This window comes from Watersipora subatra, chromosome 8 (assembly GCF_963576615.1).
Source record: "Watersipora subatra chromosome 8, tzWatSuba1.1, whole genome shotgun sequence".
NCBI classification, from domain to species: Eukaryota; Metazoa; Bryozoa; class Gymnolaemata; order Cheilostomatida; family Watersiporidae; genus Watersipora; species Watersipora subatra.
In genome coordinates this window covers 62523906-62546180 of record NC_088715.1, presented here as the reverse complement: position 1 = coordinate 62546180, position 22275 = coordinate 62523906, and the positions used below count along the sequence as shown (strand labels likewise).

At 29.9% G+C, this 22275-nt stretch overlaps 24 non-coding genes across 24 annotated transcripts; all 24 read right to left on the bottom strand.

The window, feature by feature from the left end:
- Positions 1–1143: 1143 nt before the first annotated feature.
- On the bottom strand, positions 1144–1216 carry Trnar-ucg (transfer RNA arginine (anticodon UCG)). The gene has a single exon. It is a non-coding gene; the product is annotated as a tRNA-Arg (tRNA).
- A 1271-nt stretch (positions 1217–2487) lies between these two features.
- On the bottom strand, positions 2488–2560 carry Trnaq-uug (transfer RNA glutamine (anticodon UUG)). Its single transcript has one exon. It is a non-coding gene; the product is annotated as a tRNA-Gln (tRNA).
- Positions 2561–4513: 1953 nt separating this feature from the next.
- On the bottom strand, positions 4514–4586 carry Trnah-aug (transfer RNA histidin (anticodon AUG)). Its single transcript has one exon. It is a non-coding gene; the product is annotated as a tRNA-His (tRNA).
- Positions 4587–5167: 581 nt separating this feature from the next.
- Trnaq-uug (transfer RNA glutamine (anticodon UUG)) lies at positions 5168–5240 on the bottom strand. The gene has a single exon. It is a non-coding gene; the product is annotated as a tRNA-Gln (tRNA).
- A 2664-nt stretch (positions 5241–7904) lies between these two features.
- Positions 7905–7977, bottom strand: Trnar-ucg (transfer RNA arginine (anticodon UCG)). Its single transcript has one exon. It is a non-coding gene; the product is annotated as a tRNA-Arg (tRNA).
- Positions 7978–8600: 623 nt separating this feature from the next.
- On the bottom strand, positions 8601–8673 carry Trnah-aug (transfer RNA histidin (anticodon AUG)). Its single transcript has one exon. It is a non-coding gene; the product is annotated as a tRNA-His (tRNA).
- A 581-nt stretch (positions 8674–9254) lies between these two features.
- On the bottom strand, positions 9255–9327 carry Trnar-ucg (transfer RNA arginine (anticodon UCG)). The gene has a single exon. It is a non-coding gene; the product is annotated as a tRNA-Arg (tRNA).
- Positions 9328–9949: 622 nt separating this feature from the next.
- Trnar-ucg (transfer RNA arginine (anticodon UCG)) lies at positions 9950–10022 on the bottom strand. Its single transcript has one exon. It is a non-coding gene; the product is annotated as a tRNA-Arg (tRNA).
- Positions 10023–10645: 623 nt separating this feature from the next.
- Positions 10646–10718, bottom strand: Trnah-aug (transfer RNA histidin (anticodon AUG)). The gene has a single exon. It is a non-coding gene; the product is annotated as a tRNA-His (tRNA).
- A 581-nt stretch (positions 10719–11299) lies between these two features.
- On the bottom strand, positions 11300–11372 carry Trnar-ucg (transfer RNA arginine (anticodon UCG)). The gene has a single exon. It is a non-coding gene; the product is annotated as a tRNA-Arg (tRNA).
- A 621-nt stretch (positions 11373–11993) lies between these two features.
- Positions 11994–12066, bottom strand: Trnar-acg (transfer RNA arginine (anticodon ACG)). The gene has a single exon. It is a non-coding gene; the product is annotated as a tRNA-Arg (tRNA).
- A 581-nt stretch (positions 12067–12647) lies between these two features.
- Positions 12648–12720, bottom strand: Trnar-ucg (transfer RNA arginine (anticodon UCG)). Its single transcript has one exon. It is a non-coding gene; the product is annotated as a tRNA-Arg (tRNA).
- A 621-nt stretch (positions 12721–13341) lies between these two features.
- Positions 13342–13414, bottom strand: Trnar-acg (transfer RNA arginine (anticodon ACG)). Its single transcript has one exon. It is a non-coding gene; the product is annotated as a tRNA-Arg (tRNA).
- Positions 13415–13995: 581 nt separating this feature from the next.
- Trnaq-uug (transfer RNA glutamine (anticodon UUG)) lies at positions 13996–14068 on the bottom strand. Its single transcript has one exon. It is a non-coding gene; the product is annotated as a tRNA-Gln (tRNA).
- Positions 14069–14686: 618 nt separating this feature from the next.
- Trnah-aug (transfer RNA histidin (anticodon AUG)) lies at positions 14687–14759 on the bottom strand. The gene has a single exon. It is a non-coding gene; the product is annotated as a tRNA-His (tRNA).
- A 581-nt stretch (positions 14760–15340) lies between these two features.
- Trnaq-uug (transfer RNA glutamine (anticodon UUG)) lies at positions 15341–15413 on the bottom strand. Its single transcript has one exon. It is a non-coding gene; the product is annotated as a tRNA-Gln (tRNA).
- Positions 15414–16689: 1276 nt separating this feature from the next.
- On the bottom strand, positions 16690–16762 carry Trnar-ucg (transfer RNA arginine (anticodon UCG)). The gene has a single exon. It is a non-coding gene; the product is annotated as a tRNA-Arg (tRNA).
- A 613-nt stretch (positions 16763–17375) lies between these two features.
- Trnah-aug (transfer RNA histidin (anticodon AUG)) lies at positions 17376–17448 on the bottom strand. Its single transcript has one exon. It is a non-coding gene; the product is annotated as a tRNA-His (tRNA).
- A 581-nt stretch (positions 17449–18029) lies between these two features.
- Positions 18030–18102, bottom strand: Trnar-ucg (transfer RNA arginine (anticodon UCG)). Its single transcript has one exon. It is a non-coding gene; the product is annotated as a tRNA-Arg (tRNA).
- A 617-nt stretch (positions 18103–18719) lies between these two features.
- Trnar-acg (transfer RNA arginine (anticodon ACG)) lies at positions 18720–18792 on the bottom strand. The gene has a single exon. It is a non-coding gene; the product is annotated as a tRNA-Arg (tRNA).
- Positions 18793–19373: 581 nt separating this feature from the next.
- On the bottom strand, positions 19374–19446 carry Trnar-ucg (transfer RNA arginine (anticodon UCG)). Its single transcript has one exon. It is a non-coding gene; the product is annotated as a tRNA-Arg (tRNA).
- A 622-nt stretch (positions 19447–20068) lies between these two features.
- Trnar-acg (transfer RNA arginine (anticodon ACG)) lies at positions 20069–20141 on the bottom strand. The gene has a single exon. It is a non-coding gene; the product is annotated as a tRNA-Arg (tRNA).
- A 581-nt stretch (positions 20142–20722) lies between these two features.
- On the bottom strand, positions 20723–20795 carry Trnar-ucg (transfer RNA arginine (anticodon UCG)). The gene has a single exon. It is a non-coding gene; the product is annotated as a tRNA-Arg (tRNA).
- Positions 20796–22070: 1275 nt separating this feature from the next.
- On the bottom strand, positions 22071–22143 carry Trnaq-uug (transfer RNA glutamine (anticodon UUG)). Its single transcript has one exon. It is a non-coding gene; the product is annotated as a tRNA-Gln (tRNA).
- Positions 22144–22275: the final 132 nt, after the last annotated feature.

Genomic DNA, 22275 nt, shown 5'->3' with positions numbered 1-22275 from the left:
TAAACTATATTTTGGCATGGATAATTTTTTGTTTATTCAGAGCTAGAAATACTAATTGTAGGACCTCCAAAGTTATGCAGGAATTATAACTTTTTTCTATTCAATACATAACTGGATTACATACTTTTTCAAAACTTTTTGGTTTTTGTTCTGACATGTTCTTAAAATAATTTGCATCTACAAGCTTACATTTAACTATCATACTCAGTTAAATAATATGATACTGAATTTAATTGTTTCGACAGCTGTTAAAACCATCCATTTCAATACTTTATTCTAGTCCTTTTAATTTAAAGAGTTTAAGTTTTACAATTTGAGCTGTTAAATCTCAAAAATCCATGTGACGATATCAATATTGTAAGTACTAATTACTCTTTTATCGACACAAAACATGACATATTGACCTTGATGGGGCTCGAAACCACAAACTTCTGATTCGTAGTCAAATGCCTTTTCCATTGGGTCACAAGGCCAGATGCTGAAAATATTGTATTATTGGTTTGAATTTAACCTTAAACTTATGAAGTTTTGTTACAAGATCACTGTGGTTTAACTATAAATCGATAAGTTCTCATCGAACCAAAAAGTGTAATCTTATTTGATTGCAATTAAAACTAAAAGTTTACAAAAAGTACTGAATCTTTCAAATAGTTCATTAACAAGTTTATATATGGAAAACCGATGTAATAAATTTATTTTTTAAATTTATCGATTTTTTTAATTTAAAACAGTCGAACTCATTTCTTTATTAAAAGATTATGAGTATACAATCAGCTTATATTGAATACACCTAATCAGAGTTTTCTTGAATGTAAAACAGCCAAACTCATTTTTTGATTTAAAAATTATGAGTATACAATCAGTTTATATTGAATCCACCTAATCAGAGTTTTCTTCGAGTTGCTTTTTCTGCTTGACTTCGTTAACAACAACATTCGAAAAGATAAAGGGTGAGCAACTACTAGTTTTGAATGTTTAACAAAGTGTTAAATATTTTACTCAAACTAACAAAAGCAGGGTTATTGGTTGGTAGACAGTGGAGCAGTGGTTTTTCCAGACATGTTGAGCAACAGTAAAGATATACCTACTCAAACTTTCGATCAATTTTATAAAATGATTGAAAAGGTTGTTAAAATGATCTGTTGACTCTGATGGGACTCGAACCCACAATCTTCTGATTCGAAGTCAGACACCTTATCCATTAGACCACAGAGCCGGATACACATAACATCATGAGCTTTTATAATGTCGGTCCTAAAAAAAACTTGAAAACAATCAGCACAACATCATTAGTAAGCTAAAACACGCAAAGTAAAATACTTTTTTGTAAATTCACCATTCATTTATTTTCAAAGATTTGAAATGCTTAATAACTTCAGAAATAGCATTAATAAAATTTCGTCACGCTGACTTTGAAAACACACCAAATATGTACAACAATAATTTGACAAGAATAACTTTTTGTTTATTCAGAGCTAGAAATACTAATTGTAAGACCTCCAAAGTTATGTAGGAATTATAACTTTTTTCTATTCAAAACATAACTGGATTACATAAATTTTCAAAACTTTTTGGTTGTTGTTCTGACATGTTCTTAAAATAATTTGGATCTACAAGCTTACATTTATCTATAATATTCAGTTAAATAATATGATACTGAATGTAATTGTTTCGACGGCTGTTAAAACCATCCATTTCAATAAATTATTCTATTCCTTTTAATTTAAAGAGTTTAAGTTTTACAATTTGAGCTGTTAAATCTCAAAAATCCATGTGACGATATCAATATTGTAAGTACTAATTACTCTTTTATCGACACAAAACATGACATATTGACCTTGATGGGGCTCGAACCCACAAATTTCTGATTCGTAGTCAAATGCCTTTTCCATTGGGTCACAAGGCCAGATGCTGAAAATATTGTATTATTGGTTTGAATTTAACCTTAAACTTATGAAGTTTTGTTACAAGATCACCGTTGTTTAACTATAAATCGATAAGTTCTCATCGAACCAAAAAGTGTAATCTTATTTGATTGCAATTAAAACTAAAAGTTTACAAAAAGTACTGAAACTTTCAAGAAGTTCATTAACAAGTTTATATATGGAAAACTGATGTAATAAATTTATTTTTTAAATTTATCGATTTTTTTAATTTAAAACAGTCGTTCTCATTTCTTTATTTAAAGATTATGAGTATACAATCAGTTTATATTGAATACACCAAGTCAGAGTTTTGCCCGAGTTGCATTTTCTGCTTGACTTCGTTAAAAACAACATTCGAAAATATAAAGGGTGAGCAACTACTAGTTTTGAATGTTTAAAAAAGTGTTAAATATTTTACTAAAACTAACAAAAGCAGGGTTAGCGGTTGGTAGACAGTGGAGCAGTGGTTTTTCCAGACATGTTGCGCAACAATAAAAATATACCTACTCAACCTTTCGATCAGTTTTTTAAAATGATTGAAAAGGTTGTTAAAATCATTTGTTGACTCTGATGGGACTCGAACCCACAATCTTCTGATTCAAAGTCAAACGCCTTATCCATTAGGCCACAGAACCCGGATACACATAACATCAAGAGCTTTTATAATCTCAGTCCTAAAAAAAAACTTGAAAACAATCAGCACAACATCATTAGTTAGTAAGCTAAAACACGCAAAGTAAAATACTTTTTTGTAAATTCACCATTCATTTATTTTCAAAGACTTGAAATGCTTTATAACTTCAGAAATAGCATTATTAAAACTTTGTCTCGCTGACCTGAAAAACACACCAAATATGTACAACAATAATTTGACAAGAATAACTTTTTGTTTATTCAGAGCTAGAAATACTAACTGTAGGACCTCCAAAGTTATGTAGGAATTATAACTTTTTTCTATTCAATACATAACTGGATTACATACTTTTTCAAAACTTTTTGGTTTTTGTTCTGACATGTTCTTAACATAATTTGGATCTACAAGCTTACATTTATCTATAATATTCAGTTAAATAATATGATACTGAATGTAATTGTTTCGACGGCTGTTAAAACCATCCATTTCAATAAATTATTCTATTCCTTTTAATTTAAAGAGTTTAAGTTTTACAATTTGAGCTGTTAAATCTCAAAAATCCATGTGACGATATCAATATTGTAAGTACTAATTACTCTTTTATCGACACAAAACATGACATATTGACCTTGATGGGGCTCGAACCCACAAATTTCTGATTCGTAGTCAAATGCCTTTTCCATTGGGTCACAAGGCCAGATGCTGAAAATATTGTATTATTGGTTTGAATTTAACCTTAAACTTATGAAGTTTTGTTACAAGATCACTGTGGTTTAACTATAAATCGATAAGTTCTCATCGAACCAAAAAGTGTAATCTTATTTGATTGCAATTAAAACTAAAAGTTTACAAAAAGTACTGAAACTTTCAAGAAGTTCATTAACAAGTTTATATATGGAAAACTGATGTAATAAATTTATTTTTTAAATTTATCGATTTTTTTAATTTAAAACAGTCGTTCTCATTTCTTTATTTAAAGATTATGAGTATACAATCAGTTTATATTGAATACACCAAGTCAGAGTTTTGCCCGAGTTGCATTTTCTGCTTGACTTCGTTAAAAACAACATTCGAAAATATAAAGGGTGAGCAACTACTAGTTTTGAATGTTTAAAAAAGTGTTAAATATTTTACTAAAACTAACAAAAGCAGGGTTATTGGTTGGTAGACAGTGGAGCAGTGGTTTTTCCAGACATGTTGAGCAACAGTAAAGATACACCTACTCAAACTTTCGATCAATTTTATAAAATGATTGTTAAAATGATCTGTTGACTCTGATGGGACTCGAACCCACAATCTTCTGATTCAAAGTCAGACGAATTATCCATTAGGCCACAGAACCGGATACACATAACATCATGTGCATTGATAATGTCGGTCCTAAAAAAAACTTGAAAACAATCAGCACAACATCATTAGTTAGTAAGCTAAAACACGCAAAGTAAAATACTTTTTTGTAAATTCACCATTCATTTATTTTTGAAGACTTGAAATGCTTTATAACTTCAGAAATAGCAATATTAAAACTATGTCACGCTGATTTTGAAAACACACCAATTAGGTAAACTATATTTTGACATGGATAACTTTTTGTTTATTCAGAGCTAGAAATACTAAATCTAAGACATCCAAAGTTTTGTAAGAATTATTACTTTTTCTCTTCAATACATAACTGGATTACATACTTTTTTCAAAACATTTTTGTTTTTGTTCTGACACGTTCTTAAGATATTTTGCATCTAGAAGCTAACATTTATCTATTATATTAAGTTAAATAATATAACACTCAGTGTGGTTGTTTCGACAGCTGTTAAAAGCATCCATTTCAATAAATTATTCTATTCCTTTTAATTTAAAGAGTTTAAGTTTTACAATTTGAGCTGTTAAATCTCAAAAATCCATGCGTCGATATCATTATTGTAAGTACTAACTACTCTTTTATCAACACAAAACATGACCTTGATGGGACTTGAAACCACAATCTTCTGATTCATAATCAGACGCCTTATCCATTGGGCCACAAGGCCGGATGCTAAAAACTCTGTATTACTTGTTTGAATTTAACCTTAAACTTATGAAGAATTGTTACAAGATCACCGTTGTTTAACTATAAATCGATAAGTTCTCATCGAACCAGAAAGTGTAATCTTATTTGATTGCAATTAAAACTAAAAGTTTACAAAAAGTACTGAAACTTTCAAGTAGTTCATTAACAAGTTTCTATATGGAAAAGTAATGAAATATTTTGTTTTTTTTAATTTATCGATTTCTTGAATGTAAAACAGCCGAACTCATTTTCTGATTTAAAAGTTATGAGTATACAGTCAGTTTATATTGAATCCACCTGATCAGAGTTTTGCCAGAGTTGCTTTTCTTGCTTGACTTCGTTAAAAACAACATTCGAAAATATAAAGGGTGACCAACTACTAGTTTTGAATGTTTAAAAAAGTGTTAAATGTTTTGTTAAGATTAATAAACGCAGGGTTATTGGTTGGTAGACATTGGGGCGGTGGTTTTTCCAGGCACGTTGGGCAACAATAAAGATATACCTACTCAACCTTTCGATCAGTTTTTTAAAATGATTGAAAAGGTTGTTAAAATCATTTGTTGACTCTGATGGGACTCGAACCCACAATCTTCTGATTCAAAGTCAAACGCCTTATCCATTAGGCCACAGAGCCGGATACACATAACATCAAGAGCTTTTATAATCTCAGTCCTAAAAAAAAACTTGAAAACAATCAGCACAACATCATTAGTTAGTAAGCTAAAACACGCAAAGTAAAATACTTTTTTGTAAATTCACCATTCATTTATTTTCAAAGACTTGAAATGCTTTATAACTTCAGAAATAGCATTATTAAAACTTTGTCTCGCTGACCTGAAAAACACACCAAATATGTACAACAATAATTTGACAAGAATAACTTTTTGTTTATTCAGAGCTAGAAATACTAACTGTAGGACCTCCAAAGTTATGTAGGAATTATAACTTTTTTCTATTCAATACATAACTGGATTACATACTTTTTCAAAACTTTTTGGTTTTTGTTCTGACATGTTCTTAAAATAATTTGGATCTACAAGCTTACATTTATCTATAATATTCAGTTAAATAATATGATACTGAATGTAATTGTTTCGACGGCTGTTAAAACCATCCATTTCAATAAATTATTCTATTCCTTTTAATTTAAAGAGTTTACGTTTTACAATTTGAGCTGTTAAATCTCAAAAATCCATGTGACGATATCAATATTGTAAGTACTAATTACTCTTTTATCGACACAAAACATGACACATTGACCTTGATGGGGCTCGAAACCACAAACTTCTGATTCGTAGTCAAATGCCTTTTCCATTGGGTCACAAGGCCAGATGCTGAAAATATTGTATTATTGGTTTGAATTTAACCTTAAACTTATGAAGTTTTGTTACAAGATCACTGTGGTTTGACTATAAATCGATAAGTTCTCATCGAACCAAAAAGTGTAATCTTATTTGATTGCAATTAAAACTAAAAGTTTACAAAAAGTACTGAATCTTTCAAATAGTTCATTAACAAGTTTATATATGGAAAACCGATGTAATAAATTTATTTTTTAAATTTATCGATTTTTTAATTTAAAACAGTCGAACTCATTTCTTTATTCAAAGATTATGAGTATACAATCAGCTTATATTGAATACACCTAGTCAGAGTTTTGCCCGAGTTGCTTTTTCTGCTTGACTTCGTTAAAAACAACATTCGAAAATATAAAGGGTGAGCAACTACTAGTTTTGAATGTTTAAAAACGTGTTAAAAATTTTACTAAAACTAACAAAAGCAGGGTTATTGGTTGGTAGACAGTGGAGCGGTGGTTTTTCCAGGCACGTTGGGCAACAATAACGATATACCTGCTCAACCTTTCGATCAGTTTTTTAAAATGATTGAAAAGGTTGTTAAAATGATGTGTTGATTCTGATGGGACTCGAACCCACAATTTTCTGATTCGAAGTCAGACGCCTTATCCATTAAGCGACAGAGCCGGATACACATAACATCATGAGCTTTTATAATCTTGGTCCTAAAAAAAAATTTGAAAACAATCAACAGAACATCATTAGCTAGTAAGCTAAAACACGCAAAGTAAAATACTTTTTTGTAAATTCACCATTCATTTATTTTCGAAAATTTGAAATGCTTTATAACTTCAGAAATAGCAGTATTAAAACTATGTCACACTGATTTTGAAAACACACCAAATAGGTAAACTATATTTTGACATAGATAACTTTTTGTTTATTCAGAGCTAGAAAAACTAGTTGTAAGACCTCCAAAGTTATGTAGGAGTTATAACTTTTTTCTATTCAAAACATAACTGGAATACATACATTTTCAAAACTGTTTGGTTATGGTTCTGACATGTTCTTAAAATAATTTGCACCTACAAGCTTACATTTATCTATCATACTCGGTTAAATAATATGATACTGAATGTAATTGTTTGGAGAGCTGTTAAAACCATCCATTTCATTAATTTATTCTATTTCTTTTAATTTAAAGAGTTTAAGTTTTACAATTTGAGCTGTTAAATCTCAAAAAACCATGTGTCGATATCATTATTGTAAGTACTAACTACTCTTTTATCAACACAAAACATGACGTATTGACCTTGATGGGACTCGAACCCACAATCTTCTAATTCGAAGTCAGACGCCTTATCCATTAAGCCACAGAACCGGATACACATAAAATCATGAGCTTTTATAATGTCGGTCCTAAAGAAAAAACTTGAAAACAATCAACACAACATCATTAGCTAGTAAGCTAAAACACGCAAAGTAAAATACTTCTTTGTAAATTCACCATTCATTTATTTTCGAAGACTTGAAATGCTTTATAACTTCAGAAATAGCAATATTAAAACTATGTCACGCTGATTTTGAAAACACACCAAATAGGTAAACTATATTTTGACATAGATAACTTTTTGTTTAATCAGAGCTAGAAATACTAAATCTGAGACATCCAAAGTTTTGTAGGAATCATAACTTTTTCTCTTCAATACATCACTGGGTTACACACTTTTTCCAAAACATTTTTGTTTTTGTTCTGACACGTTCTTAAAACAATTTGCATCTAGAAGCTTACATTTATCTATTATATTCGGTTAAATAATATAACACTGGTCGTAATTGTTTCGACAGTTGTTAAAACCATACGTTTCAGTAAATTATTCTATTTCTTTTAATTTGAAAATTTTAAGTTTTACAATTTGAGCTGTTAAATCTAAAAAATCTATGCGTCGATATCATTATTGTAAGTACTAAGTACTCTTTTATCAACACAAAACATGACATATTGACCTTGAAGGGACTCGAACCCACAATCTTCTGATTCGAAGTCAGACGCCTTATCCATTAGGCCACAGAGCCGGATACACATAACATCATGAGCTTTTATAATCTCGGTCCTAAAAAAAAATTTGAGAACGATCAACACAACATCATTAGCTAGTAAGCTAAAACACGCAAAGTAAAATACTTTTTTGTAAATTCACCATTCATTTATTTTCAAAGACTTGAAATGCTTTATAACTTCAGAAATACCATTATTAAAACTTCTTTACGCTGACCTTGAAAACACACCAAATATGTACAACAATAATTTGACAAGAATAACTTTTTGTTTATTCAGAGCTAGAAATACTAATTGTAAGACCTCCAAAGTAATGTAGGAATTATAACTTTTTTCTATTCAATACATAACTGGATTAGATACTTTTTCAAAACTTTTTGGTTTTTTGTTCTGACATGTTCTTAAAGTAATTTGGATCTACAAGCTTACATTTATCTATCATACTCAGTTAAATAATATGATACTGAATGTAATTGTTTCGACAACTGTTAAAACCATCCATTTCAATAATTTATTCTATTCCTTTTAGTTTAAAGAGTTTAAGTTTTGCAATTTGAGCTGTTAAATCTCAAAAATCCATGCGTCGATATCATTATTGTAAGTACTAACTACTCTTTTATCAACACAAAACATGACATATTGACCTTGATAGGACTCGAACCCACAATCTTCTGATTCATAGTCAGACGCCTTATCCATTGGGCCACAAGGCCGGATGCTAAAAACTCTGTATTACTTGTTTGAATTTAACCTTAAACTTATGAAGATTTGTTACAAGATCACCGTTGTTTAACTATAAATCGATAAGTTCTCGTAGAACCAAAAAGTGTAATCTTAATTGATTGCAATTAAAACTAAAAGTTCACAAAAAGTACTGAAACTTTCAAGAAGTTCATTAACAAGTTTATATATGGAAAAGTAGTGTAATAACTTGTTTTTTTTACTTTATCGATTTCTTGAATGTAAAACAGCCGAACTCATTTTTTGATTTAAAATTTATGAGTATACAGTCAGTTTATATTGAATCCACTTGATCAGAGTTTTGCCCGAGTTGCTTTTTCTGCTTGACTTCGTTAAAAACAACATTCGAAAATATAAAGGGTGAGCAACTACTAGTTTTGAATGTTTAAAAAAGTGTTAAATATTTTACTAAAACTAACAAAAGCAGGGTTATTGGTTGGTAGACAGTGGAGCAGTGGTTTTTCCAGACATGTTGAGCAACAGTAAAGATATACCTACTCAAACTTTCGATCAATTTTATAAAATGATTGAAAAGGTTGTTAAAATGATCTGTTGACTCTGATGGGACTCGAACCCACAATCTTCTGATTCGAAGTCAGACACCTTATCCATTAGGCCACAGAGCCGGATACACATAACATCATGAGCTTTTATAATGTCGGTCCTAAAAAAAAAATTGAAAACAATCAACACAACATCATTAGTTAGTAAGCTAAAACACGCAAAGTAAAATACTTTTTTGTAAATTCACCATTCATTTATTTTCGATGACTTGAAATGCTTTATAACTTCAGAAATAGCAATATTAAAACTATGTCACGCTGATTTTGAAAACACACCAATTAGGTAAACTATATTTTGGCATGGATAATTTTTTGTTTATTCAGAGCTAGAAATACTAATTGTAGGACCTCCAAAGTTATGTAGGAATTATAACTTTTTTCTATTTAATACATAACTGGATTACATAATTTTTCAAAACTTTTTTGGTTTTTGTTCTGACATGTTCTTAAAATAATTTGGATCTACAAGCTTACATTTATCTATAATATTCGGTTAAATAATATGATACTGAGTGTAATTGTTTCGACAGCTGTTAAAACCATCCATTTCAATAATTTATTCTATTTCTTTTAATTTAAAGAGTTCAAGTTTTACAATTTGAGTTGTTAAATCTCAAAAATCCATGCGTCGATATCATTATTGTAAGTACTAACTACTCTTTTATCAACACAAAACATGACATATTGACCTTGATGGGACTCGAACCCACAATCTTCTGATTCGAAGTCAGACGCCTTATCCATTAGGCCACAGAGCCGGATACACATAACATCATGAGCTTTTATAATCTCGGTCCTAAAAAAAAATTTGAGAACAATCAACACAACATCATTAGCTAGTAAGCTAAAACACGCAAAGTAAAATACTTTTTTGTAAATTCACCATTCATTTATTTTCAAAGACTTGAAATGCTTTATAACTTCAGAAATAGCATTATTAAAACTTCTTTATGCTGACCTTGAAAACACACCAAATATGTACAACAATAATTTGACAAGAATAACTTTTTGTTTATTCAGAGCTAGAAATACTAATTGTAAGACCTCCAAAGTAATGTAGGAATTATAACTTTTTTCTATTCAATACATAACTGGATTAGATACTTTTTCAAAACTTTTTGGTTTTTTGTTCTGACATGTTCTTAAAGTAATTTGGATCTACAAGCTTACATTTATCTATCATACTCAGTTAAATAATATGATACTGAATGTAATTGTTTCAACAACTGTTAAAACCATCCATTTCAATAATTTATTCTATTCCTTTTAGTTTAAAGAGTTTAAGTTTTGCAATTTGAGCTGTTAAATCTCAAAAATCCATGCGTCGATATCATTATTGTAAGTACTAACTACTCTTTTATCAACACAAAACATGACATATTGACCTTGATGGGACTCGAACCCACAATCTTCTGATTCATAGTCAGACGCCTTATCCATTGGGCCACAAGGCCGGATGCTAAAAACTATCTATTACTTGTTTGAATTTAACCTTAAACTTATAAAGAATTGTTACAAGATCACCGTTGTTTAACTATAAATCGATAAGTTCTCATCGAACCAAAAAGTGTAATCTTATTTGATTGCAATTAAAACTAAAAGTTTACAAAAAGTACTGAAACTTTCAAGTAGTTCATTAACAAGTTTATATATGGAAAAGTAATGTAATAACTTGTTTTTTTTACTTTGTCGATTTCTTGAATGTAAAACAGCCAAACTCATTTTTTGATTTAAAAATTATGAGTATACAGTCAGTTTATATTGAATCCACCTAATCAGAGTTTTCTTCGAGTTGCTTTTTCTGCTTGACTTCGTTAACAACAACATTCGAAAAGATAAAGGGTGAGCAACTACTAGTTTTGAATGTTTAAAAAAGTGTTAAATATTTTACTAAAACTAACAAAAGCAGGGTTATTGGTTGGTAGACAGTGGAGCAGTGATTTTTCCAGACATGTTGAGCAACAGTGAAGATATACCTACTCAAACTTTCGATCAATTTTATAAAATGATAGAAAAGGTTGTTAAAATGATCTGTTGACTCTGATGGGACTCGAACCCACAATCTTCTGATTCGAAGTCAGACGCCTTATCCATTAGGCCACAGAGCCGGATACACATAACATCATGAGCTTTTATAATCTCGGTCCTAAAAAAAAATTTGAAAACAATCAACACAACATCATTAGTTAGTAAGCTAAAACATGCAAAGGAAAATACTTTTTTGTAAATTCACCATTCATTTATTTTCGAAGACTTGAAATGCTTTATAACTTCAGAAATAGCAATATTAAAACTATGTCACGCTGATTTTGAAAACACACCAATTAGGTAAACTATATTTTGGCATGGATAATTTTTTGTTTATTCAGAGCCAGAAATACTAATTGTAGGACCTCCAAAGTTATGCAGGAATTATAACTTTTTTCTATTCAAAACATAACTGGATTACATAAATTTTCAAAACTGTTTGGTTTTGGTTCTGACATGTTCTTAAAATAATTTGCATCTACAAGCTTACCTTTATCTATCATACTCAGTTAAATAATATGATACTGAATGTAATTGTTTCGACAGCTGTTAAAACCATACATTTCAATAATTTATTCTATTCCTTTTAATTTAAAGAGTTTAAGTTTTACAATTTGAGCTGTTAAATCTCAAAAATCCATGCGTCGATATCATTATTGTAAGTACTAATTATTCTTTTATCAACACAAAACATGACATATTGACCTTGATGGGACTCTAACCCACAATCTTCTGATTCGTAGTCAGACGCCTTATCCATTGGGCCACAAGGCCGGATGCTAAAAACTCTGTATTACTTGTTTGAATTTAACCTTAAACTTATAAAGAATTGTTACAAGATCACCGTTGTTTAACTATAAATCGATAAGTTCTCATCGAACGAAAAAGTGTAATCTTATTTGATTGCAATTAAAACTAAAAGTTTACAAAAAGTACTGAAACTTTCAAGTAGTTCATTAACAAGTTTATATATGGAAAAGTAATGTAATAACTTGTTTTTTTTAATTTATCGATTTCTTGAATGTAACACAGCCGAACTCATTTTATGATTTAAAATTTATGAGTATACAGTCAGTTTATATTGAATCCACCTAATCAGAGTTTTGCCCGAGTTGCTTTTTCTGCTTGACTTCGTTAAAAACAACATTCGAAAATATAAAGGGTGAGCAACTACTAGTTTTGAATGTTTAAAAAAGTGTTAAATATTTTACTAAAACTAACAAAAGCAGGGTTATTGGTTGGTAGACAGTGGAGCAGTGATTTTTCCAGACATGTTGAGCAACAGTGAAGATATACCTACTCAAACTTTCGATCAATTTTATAAAATGATAGAAAAGGTTGTTAAAATGATCTGTTGACTCTGATGGGACTCGAACCCACAATCTTCTGATTCGAAGTCAGACGCCTTATCCATTAGGCCACAGAGCCGGATACACATAACATCATGAGCTTTTATAATCTCGGTCCTAAAAAAAAATTTGAAAACAATCAACACAACATCATTAGTTAGTAAGCTAAAACACGCAAAGGAAAATACTTTTTTGTAAATTCACCATTCATTTATTTTCGAAGACTTGAAATGCTTTATAACTTCAGAAATAGCAATATTAAAACTATGTCACGCTGATTTTGAAAACACACCAATTAGGTAAACTATATTTTGGCATGGATTATTTTTTGTTTATTCAGAGCCAGAAATACTAATTGTAGGACCTCCAAAGTTATGCAGGAATTATAACTTTTTTCTATTCAAAACATAACTGGATTACATAAATTTTCAAAACTGTTTGGTTTTGGTTCTGACATGTTCTTAAAATAATTTGCATCTACAAGCTTACCTTTATCTATCATACTCAGTTAAATAATATGATACTGAATGTAATTGTTTCGACAGCTGTTAAAACCATACATTTCAATAATTTATTCTATTCCTTTTAATTTAAAGAGTTTAAGTTTTACAATTTGAGCTGTTAAATCTCAAAAATCCATGCGTCGATATCATTATTGTAAGTACTAATTATTCTTTTATCAACACAAAACATGACATATTGACCTTGATGGGACTCTAACCCACAATCTTCTGATTCGTAGTCAGACGCCTTATCCATTGGGCCACAAGGCCGGATGCTAAAAACTCTGTATTACTTGTTTGAATTTAACCTTAAACTTATAAAGAATTGTTACAAGATCACCCTTGTTTAACTATAAATCGATAAGTTCTCATCGAACGAAAAAGTGTAATCTTATTTGATTGCAATTAAAACTAAAAGTTTACAAAAAGTACTGAAACTTTCAAGTAGTTCATCAACAAGTTTATATATGGAAAACTGATGTAATAAATTTATTTTCAAAATTTATCGATTTTTTTAATTTAAAACAGCCGAACTCATTTTTTGATTTAAAAATAATGAGTATACAGTCAGTTTATATTGAATCCACTTGATCAGAGTTTTGCCCGAGTTGCTTTTTCTGCTTGACTTCGTTAAAAACAACATTCGAAAATATAAAGGGTGAGCAACTACTAGTTTTGAATGTTTAAAAAAGTGTTAAATATTTTACTAAAACTAACAAAAGCAGGGTTATTGGTTGGTAGACAGTGGAGCAGTGGTTTTTCCAGACATGTTGAGCAACAGTAAAGATACACCTACTCAAACTTTCGATCAATTTTATAAAATGATTGAAAAGGTTGTTAAAATCATTTGTTGACTCTGATGGGACTCGAACCCACAATCTTCTGATTCAAAGTCAAACGCCTTATCCATTAGACCACAGAGCCGGATACACATAACATCAAGAGCTTTTATAATCTCAGTCCTAAAAAAAAACTTGAAAACAATCAGCACAACATCATTAGTAAGCTAAAACACGCAAAGTAAAATACTTTTTTGTAAATTCACCATTCATTTATTTTCAAAGATTTGAAATGCTTAATAACTTCAGAAATAGCATTAATAAAATTTCGTCACGCTGACTTTGAAAACACACCAAATATGTACAACAATAATTTGACAAGAATAACTTTTTGTTTATTCAGAGCTAGAAATACTAATTGTAAGACCTCCAAAGTTATGTAGGAATTATAACTTTTTTCTATTCAAAACATAACTGGATTACATAAATTTTCAAAACTTTTTGGTTGTTGTTCTGACATGTTCTTAAAATAATTTGCATCTACAAGCTTACATTTATCTATAATATTCAGTTAAATAATATGATACTGAGTGTAATTGGTTCGACAGCTGTTAAAACCATCCATTTCAATAATTTATTCTATTTCTTTTAATTTAAAGAGTTTAAGTTTTACAATTTGAGCTGTTAAATCTCAAAAATCCATGCGTCGATATCATTATTGTAAGTACTAACTACTCTTTTATCAACACAAAACATGACATATTGACCTTGATGGGACTCGAACCCACAATCTTCTGATTCATAGTCAGACGCCTTATCCATTGGGCCACAAGGCCGGATGCTAAAAACTCTCTATTACTTGTTTGAATTTAACCTTAAACTTATAAAGAATTGTTACAAGATCACCGTTGTTTAACTATAAATCGATAAGTTCTCATCGAACGAAAAAGTGTAATCTTATTTGATTGCAATTAAAACTAAAAGTTTACAAAAAGTACTGAAACTTTCAAGTAGTTCATTAACAAGTTTATATATGGAAAAGTAATGTAATAACTTGTTTTTTTTAATTTATCGATTTCTTGAATGTAACACAGCCGAACTCATTTTATGATTTAAAATTTATGAGTATACAGTCAGTTTATATTGAATCCACCTAATCAGAGTTTTGCCCGAGTTGCTTTTTCTGCTTGACTTCGTTAAAAACAACATTCGAAAATATAAAGGGTGAGCAACTACTAGTTTTGAATGTTTAAAAAAGTGTTAAATATTTTACTAAAACTAACAAAAGCAGGGTTATTGGTTGGTAGACAGTGGAGCAGTGATTTTTCCAGACATGTTGAGCAACAGTGAAGATATACCTACTCAAACTTTCGATCAATTTTATAAAATGATAGAAAAGGTTGTTAAAATCATTTGTTGACTCTGATGGGACTCGAACCCACAATCTTCTGATTCAAAGTCAAACGCCTTATCCATTAGGCCACAGAGCCGGATACACATAACATCAAGAGCTTTTATAATCTCAGTCCTAAAAAAAAACTTGAAAACAATCAGCACAACATCATTAGTTAGTAAGCTAAAACACGCAAAGTAAAATACTTTTTTGTAAATTCACCATTCATTTATTTTCAAAGACTTGAAATGCTTTATAACTTCAGAAATAGCATTATTAAAACTTTGTCTCGCTGACCTGAAAAACGCACCAAATATGTACAACAATAATTTGACAAGAATAACTTTTTGTTTATTCAGAGCTAGAAATACCAACTGTAGGACCTCCAAAGTTATGTAGGAATTATAACTTTTTTCTATTCAATACATAACTGGATTACATACTTTTTCAAAACTTTTTGGTTTTTGTTCTGACATGTTCTTAACATAATTTGGATCTACAAGCTTACATTTATCTATAATATTCAGTTAAATAATATGATACTGAATGTAATTGTTTCGACGGCTGTTAAAACCATCCATTTCAATAAATTATTCTATTCCTTTTATTTTAAAGAGTTTAAGTTTTACAATTTGAGCTGTTAAATCTCAAAAATCCATGTGACGATATCAATATTGTAAGTACTAATTACTCTTTTATCGACACAAAACATGACATATTGACCTTGATGGGGCTCGAACCCACAAATTTCTGATTCGTAGTCAAATGCCTTTTCCATTGGGTCACAAGGCCAGATGCTGAAAATATTGTATTATTGGTTTGAATTTAACCTTAAACTTATGAAGTTTTGTTACAAGATCACTGTGGTTTAACTATAAATCGATAAGTTCTCATCGAACCAAAAAGTGTAATCTTATTTGATTGCAATTAAAACTAAAGGTTTACAAAAAGTACTGAAACTTTCAAGAAGTTCATTAACAAGTTTATATATGGAAAACTGATGTAATAAATGTATTTTTTAAATTTATCGATTTTTTTAATTTAAAACAGTCGAACTCATTTTTTTATTTAAAGATTATGAGTATACAATCAGTTTATATTGAATACACCAAGTCAGAGTTTTGCCCGAGTTGCATTTTCTGCTTGACTTCGTTAAAAACAACATTCGAAAATATAAAGGGTGAGCAACTACTAGTTTTGAATGTTTAAAAAAGTGTTAAATATTTTACTAAAACTAACAAAAGCAGGGTTATTGGTTGGTAGACAGTGGAGCAGTGGTTTTTCCAGACATGTTGAGCAACAGTAAAGATACACCTACTCAAACTTTCGATCAATTTTATAAAATGATTGAAAAGGTTGTTAAAATGATCTGTTGACTCTGATGGGACTCGAACCCACAATCTTCTGATTCGAAGTCAGACACCTTATCCATTAGGCCACAGAGCCGGATACACATAACATCATGAGCTTTTATAATGTCGGTCCTAAAAAAAAATTTGAAAACAATCAACAGAACATCATTAGCTAGTAAGCTAAAACACGCAAAGTAAAATACTTTTTTGTAAATTCACCATTCATTTATTTTTGAAGACTTGAAATGCTTTATAACTTCAGAAATAGCAATATTAAAACTATGTCACGCTGATTTTGAAAACACACCAATTAGGTAAACTATATTTTGACATGGATAACTTTTTGTTTATTCAGAGCTAGAAATACTAAATCTAAGACATCCAAAGTTTTGTAAGAATTATTACTTTTTCTCTTCAATACATAACTGGATTACACACTTTTTTCAAAACATTTTTGTTTTTGTTCTGACACGTTCTTAAGATATTTTGCATCTAGAAGCTAACATTTATCTATTATATTAAGTTAAATAATATAACACTCAGTGTGGTTGTTTCGACAGCTGTTAAAAGCATCCATTTCAATAAATTATTCTATTCCTTTTAATTTAAAGAGTTTAAGTTTTACAATTTGAGCTGTTAAATCTCAAAAATCCATGCGTCGATATCATTATTGTAAGTACTAACTACTCTTTTATCAACACAAAACATGACCTTGATGGGACTTGAAACCACAATCTTCTGATTCATAATCAGACGCCTTATCCATTGGGCCACAAGGCCGGATGCTAAAAACTCTCTATTACTTGTTTGAATTTAACCTTAAACTTATGAAGAATTGTTACAAGATCACCGTTGTTTAACTATAAATCGATAAGTTCTCATCGAACGAAAAAGTGTAATCTTATTTGATTGCAATTAAAACTAAAAGTTTACAAAAAGTACTGAAACTTTCAAGTAGTTCATTAACAAGTTTCTATATGGAAAAGTAATGAAATATTTTGTTTTTTTTAATTTATCGATTTCTTGAATGTAAAACAGCCGAACTCATTTTCTGATTTAAAAGTTATGAGTATACAGTCAGTTTATATTGAATCCACCTAATCAGAGTTTTCTTCGAGTTGCTTTTTCTGCTTGACTTTGTTAAAAACAACATTCGAAAATATAAAGGGTGAGCAACTACTAGTTTTGAATGTTTAAAAAAGTGTTAAATATTTTACTAAAACTAACAAAAGCAGGGTTATTGGTTGGTAGACAGTGGAGCAGTGGTTTTTCCAGACAAGTTGAGTAACAGTAAAGATACACCTACTCAAACTTTCGATCAATTTTATAAAATGATTGAAAAGGTTGTTAAAATTATCTGTTGACTCTGATGGGACTCAAACCCACAATCTTCTGATTCGAAGTCAGACGCCTTATCCATTAGGCCACAGAGCCAGATACACATAACATCAAGAGCTTTTGTAATCTCGGTCCTAAAAAAAACTTGAAAACAATCAGCACAACATCATTAGTAAGCTAAAACACGCAAAGTAAAATACTTTTTTGTAAATTCACCATTCATTTATTTTCAAAGATTTGAAATGCTTAATAACTTCAGAAATAGCATTAATAAAATTTCGTCACGCTGACTTTGAAAACACACCAAATATGTACAACAATAATTTGACAAGAATAACTTTTTGTTTATTCAGAGCTAGAAATACTAATTGTAAGACCTCCAAAGTTATGTAGGAATTATAACTTTTTTCTATTCAAAACATAACTGGATTACATAAATTTTCAAAACTGTTTGGTTTTGGTTCTGACATGTTCTTAAAATAATTTGCATCTACAAGCTTACCTTTATCTATCATACTCAGTTAAATAATATAATACTGAATGTAATTGTTTCGACAGCTGTTAAAACCATACATTTCAATAATTTATTCTATTCCTTTTAATTTAAAGAGTTTAAGTTTTACAATTTGAGCTGTTAAATCTCAAAAATCCATGCGTCGATATCATTATTGTAAGTACTAATTATTCTTTTATCAACACAAAACATGACATATTGACCTTGATGGGACTCTAACCCACAATCTTCTGATTCGTAGTCAGACGCCTTATCCATTGGGCCACAAGGCCGGATGCTAAAAACTCTCTATTACTTGTTTGAATTTAACCTTAAACTTATAAAGAATTGTTACAAGATCACCGTTGTTTAACTATAAATCGATAAGTTCTCATCGAACCAAAAAGTGTAATCTTATTTGATTGCAATTAAAACTAAAAGTTTACAAAAAGTACTGAAACTTTCAAGTAGTTCATTAACAAGTTTATATATGGAAAAATAATGTAATAACTTGTTTTTTTTAATTTATCGATTTCTTGAATGTAAAACAGCCGAACTCATTTTATGATTTAAAATTTATGAGTATACAGTCAGTTTATATTGAATCCGCCTAATCAGAGTTTAGCCCGAGTTGCTTTTTCTGCTTGACTTCGTTAAAAACAACATTCGAAAATATAAAGGGTGAGCAACTACTAGTTTTGAATGTTTAAAAAAGTGTTAAATATTTTACTAAAACTAACAAAAGCAGGGTTATTGGTTGGTAGACAGTGGAGCAGTGATTTTTCCAGACATGTTGAGCAACAGTGAAGATATACCTACTCAAACTTTCGATCAATTTTATAAAATGATAGAAAAGGTTGTTAAAATGATCTGTTGACTCTGATGGGACTCGAACCCACAATCTTCTGATTCGAAGTCAGACACCTTATCCATTAGACCACAGAGCCGGATACACATAACATCATGAGCTTTTATAATGTCGGTCCTAAAAAAAAATTTGAAAACAATCAACAGAACATCATTAGCTAGTAAGCTAAAACACGCAAAGTAAAATACTTTTTTGTAAATTCACCATTCATTTATTTTCAAAGACTTGAAATGCTTTATAACTTCAGAAATAGCATTATTAAAACTTCGTCACGCTGACCTTGAAAACACACCAAATATGTACAACAATAATTTGACAAAAATAACTTTTTGTTTATTCAGAGCTAGAAATACTAATTGTAGGACCTCCAAAGTTATGTAGGATTTATAACTTTTTTCTATTCAATACATAACTGGATTACATACTTTTTCAAGACTTTTTGGCTGTTGTTCTGACATGTTCTTAAAATAATTTGGATCTACAAGCTTACATTTATCTATAATATTCAGTTAAATGATATGATACTGAGTGTAATTGTTTCGACAGTTGTTAAAACCATCCATTTCAATAATTTATTCTATTTCTTTTAATTTAAAGAGTTTAAGTTTTACAATTTGAGCTGTTAAATCTCAAAAATCCATGCGTCGATATCATTATTGTAAGTACTAACTACTCTTTTATCAACACAAAACATGACATATTGACCTTGATGGGACTCGAACCCACAATCTTCTGATTCGTAGTCAGACGCCTTATCCATTGGGCCACAAGGCCGGATGCTAAAAACTCTCTATTACTTGTTTGAATTTAACCTTAAACTTATAAAGAATTGTTACAAGATCACCGTTGTTTAACTATAAATCGATAAGTTCTCATCGAACAAAAAAGTGTAATCTTATTTGATTGCAATTAAAACTAAAAGTTTAAAAAAAGTACTGAAACTTTCAAGTAGTTCATTAACAAGTTTATATATGGAAAACTCATGTAATAACTTGTTTTTTTTACTTTATCGATTTCTTGAATGTAAAACAGCCGAACTCATTTTCTGATTTAAAAATTATGAGTATACGGTCAGTTTATATTGAATCCACCTAATCAGAGTTTTGCCCGAGTTGCTTTTTCTGCTTGACTTCGTTAAAAACAACATTCGAAAAGATAAAGGGTGAGCAACTACTAGTTTTGAATGTTTAACGAAGTGTTAAATATTTTACTAAAACTAACAAAAGCAGGGTTATTGGTTGGTAGACAGTGGAGCAGTGGTTTTTCCAGACATGTTGAGCAACAGTAAAAATATACCTACTCAAACTTTCGATCAATTTTATAAAATGATTGAAAAGGTTGTTAAAATGATCTGTTGACTCTGATGGGACTCGAACCCGCAATCTTCTGATTCGAAGTCAGACGCCTTATCCATTAGGCCACAGAGCCAGATACACATAACATCAAGAGCTTTTATAATCTCGGTCCTAAAAAAAACTTGAAAACAATCAGCACAACATCATTAGTTAGTAAGCTAAAACACGCAAAGTAAAATACTTTTTTGTAAATTCAACATTCATTTATTTTCAAAGATTTGAAATGCTTAATAACTTCAGAAATAGCATTAATAAAATTATGTCACGCTGACTTTGAAAACACACCAAATATGTACAACAATAATTTGACAAGAATAACTTTTTGTTTATTCAGAGCTAGAAGTACTAGTTGTAAGACCTCCAAAGTTATGTAGGAATTATAACTTTTTTCTATTCAAAACATAACTGGATTACATAAATTTTCAAAAGTGTTTGGTTTTGGTTCTGACATGTTCTTAAAATAATTTGCATCTACAAGCTTACATTTATCTATAATATTCAGTTAAATAATATGATACTGAATGTAATTGTTTCGACAGCTGTTAAAACCATCCATTTCAGTAAATTATTCTATTTCTTTTAATTTAAAGAGTTTAAGTTTTACAATTTGAGCTGTTAAATCTCAAAAATCCATGTGACGATATCATTATTGTAAGTACTAATTACTCTTTTATCGACACAAAACATGACATATTGACCTTGATGGGGCTCGAAACCACAAATTTCTGATTCGTAGTCAAATGCCTTTTCCATTGGGTCACAAGGCCAGATGCTGAAAATATTGTACAATTGGTTTGAATTTAACCTTAAACTTATGACGTTTTGTCACAAGATCACCGTGGTTTAACTATAAATCGATAAGTTCTCATCGAACGAAAAAGTGTAATCTTATTGGATTCCAATTAAAACTAAAAGTTTACAAAAAGTACTGAAACTTTCAAATAGTTCATCAACAAGTTTATATATGGAAAACTGATGTAATAAATTTATTTTTTAAGTTTATCGATTTTTTTAATTTAAAACAGTCGAACTCATTTCTTTATTTAAAGATTATGAGTATACAATCAGTTTATATTGAATACACCAAGTCAGAGTTTTGCCCGAGTTGCATTTTCTGCTTGACTTCGTTAAAAACAACATTCGAAAAGATAAAGGGTGAGCAACTACTAGTTTTGAATGTTTAAAAAAGTGTTAAATATTTTACTAAAACTAACAAAAGCAGGGTTATTGGTTGGTAGACAGGCGAGCAGTGGTTTTTCCAGACATGTTGAGCAACAGTAAAGATACACCTACTCAAACTTTCGATCAATTTTATAAAATGATTGAAAAGGTTGTTAAAATGATCTGTTGACTCTGATGGGACTCGAACCCGCAATCTTCTGATTCAAAGTCAGACGCCTTATCCATTAGGCCACAGAGCCAGATACACATAACATCAAGAGCTTTTATAATCTCGGTCCTTAAAAAAACTTGAAAACAATCAGCACAACATCATTAGTTAGTAAGCTAAAACACACAAAGTAAAATACCTTTTTGTAAATTCAACATTCATT